The following is a 2,524-nucleotide window of genomic DNA, read 5'->3' on the forward strand; positions in this document are numbered from 1 at the left end:
CTGCCCCCTGCACTTACCTAAGCAAGTGCTTAGTCACTGGACTATACCACCGGCCCTCTAACTTATCACACTTAACTTCCTCTTTGGACCATACATTCTTGGCAGTGTTGTAGATTCAGTCTTTATCTGAAAACTACTTCCTAACTATAGGTATTGTTGCCATTCTAAGAAGGCTTAAATTATCTATCAGGCAATGCCTAGCCATAGATATGTGAGGGATTCGATGTAAACAATTGAGCACAGGGGGAAAGCGCTCATGCTGGTTTTTCAGAGTTGGCATTTTTATGTAGATACAAACAAAATCAAAATGACAGCTGGGCTGAAGACTGGCACTGAGCAATCTATAAAGACTGAAATGAAAAAAAGACTTTCAATGATGAAAGAATTAGGTAGTGTATTTGACTATACACTCTATGATGATGAACAAATAACCTGAAGATATATTCACAGGCAGTGATATGGGGAACATAGATATATCATAGTGGGCATGAAATTTTTAAGCGTATAACATTTAACATTCATCAGAGAATATTTATTAAGCAGCCATCCTGTATTATCCACTATTACAGTTCTAGTATGATGGATATAATGGTGAACTGCCAGCAGTATCAAGAATAGGAACTATCTATGAGGTGTACAGTATGAACTTTCACTTACTAAGTTTGATAGAGTTTGCCACTGCTAAACATCAAGCTTTCAGGGAATCATAATCAATAGTGCATCTATACAGCAAAACCAATCTTCAAAATTTGAAAGACCTACTGTGACTAAACTGAACATGATTTAAAAAATCTAGCTTTATTTTATAGAATTAGACAGTTGTTCCAGATATAAATCCATCTCTCCTGCAAACAAGGCCTCAGCCAATGTCATTGTCTTAGGTACAGTTGTGTTATGGTCATTCGTGTGAAATATTCCCCCAGTTGATTGCAGCAGGTTAGTAACACAGTCAAACTCCAAAAGAGTTGAAAAGTGGGCTCACCATTGTTCCCTTGGATCGTAATATATTTCATAGCCTCAAAAATCTGCTAGTCAGATAGAACAGTGCAACAGCTTTTTGATGTCACGTGTGATGGATGCATCAGCCCGGAAGAAACGGTCTTTGAGGATGGGCTGTCAGTTTTGAATAAATATGAACAAAGTAGTGACACATCTGACTCCATGTGGTTAGATAGTCAGGGATACAGGAAATGAAAATAGATGGCTATCCGTGTGGCTATCACTTACCCTAAGTGACAGAACTGGAAAATTTGCTTTTCAGGTGGAAGTGACTCTGAGTTCTCTAAAGATTGAGCTTCTTGCTCTGGAAAGTGGAAGGTTAGCACCACTTCTCTGAGCACTGGCTAAACTTGATTGATTGATGGATTGATTGATTGATTGATTTTTGTATTAGGGAAGGGTCTGCAAGGTGTTCAGGGTCTCACTACTAAATCAGACTCTTGGTGATCCACCTGATTTCAGCCCCCAAGAGCTAGGATTACAGATGCCCGCAACCACGCCTTCTCAATCACCATTTCAGCATACCCCAGGGGTAGGGCTGGCATGGCAGGCCTGCAGATATTTATTTATTTATTATTTATTTATTTAGCAGTATCAGGATTCAAACTCAGGACCTTACACTTGCCAGGCAAGCACTTATTCCACTGAGCTATCTCCATAGCACCAATTGCTGAACTTTAAACTGTGGCTAATTTCCTGTCGAATAGGATACTTTTGTAATGCAAATGACAAGGAGTAGAATAAAAGTGTCACTATTTCTTAATTAATTACTTCCTTTCTTAATTTTGGTGCCAGAAATCAAACTCAGGACCTTGTCCTGTCAGGCAGATGCTGTGCCACTAAGCTATATCCCTAGCCCAAGAATCACTATTTTAGAGAGTATAATTGACTGTTCATCAGGAGGACTTAGAGATGCTCTTATAGGGGAATCTGGGTATAATTTGGGGGCAATTAAGGTGATTAATTGGGCTGTCACTGTGCTATTCACATGTTAATATAAACTTACAGGCTTCCTATTAGAGAAAACAATGATCGTGAAGAGCTGGATGCTTCAAAATTGGGTGTTGTAGTAATGTCATCAAGTAAATTTGAAGACTAACTGGATCAGTAGCTAAAAATGAAGTTTCCCTGGTGTGTAAACTGCAGGAATGAAATAATGTATCCTGCTTCTATCTCAAGACCAACTGCAGTGAGAAGGAGTACCCTACCAATCTCCCTCTTTTAAATTTTCTCTGAAGAACAGTGATGTACTACTTTCACACGAATTCTCTCTCAGAATTATTTTGAGATTAAGACAAATGCAGCACAAGTTGCACACTGGTCAAATACAGGATGTGTTATCTGAATCCTCTTTAGCTCTGTGATGATCAACTTGGATGCTCCATTGGGTTCATGGTTGTTGAGACTCTAATCCACTTTCTTTCCATGGTTGCCACACTCAACGGCTTAGCAAGAAATGGGTGTAAACCCTGGGTTTCCAAGTCTAATTGCAAGATGAACATCATAGAACTTTGTACTTAGGCTG

Source organism: Octodon degus, unplaced genomic scaffold (genome assembly GCF_000260255.1).
Source record: "Octodon degus isolate 3935 unplaced genomic scaffold, OctDeg1.0 scaffold00175, whole genome shotgun sequence".
In the NCBI taxonomy this organism is placed as follows: domain Eukaryota; kingdom Metazoa; phylum Chordata; class Mammalia; order Rodentia; family Octodontidae; genus Octodon; species Octodon degus.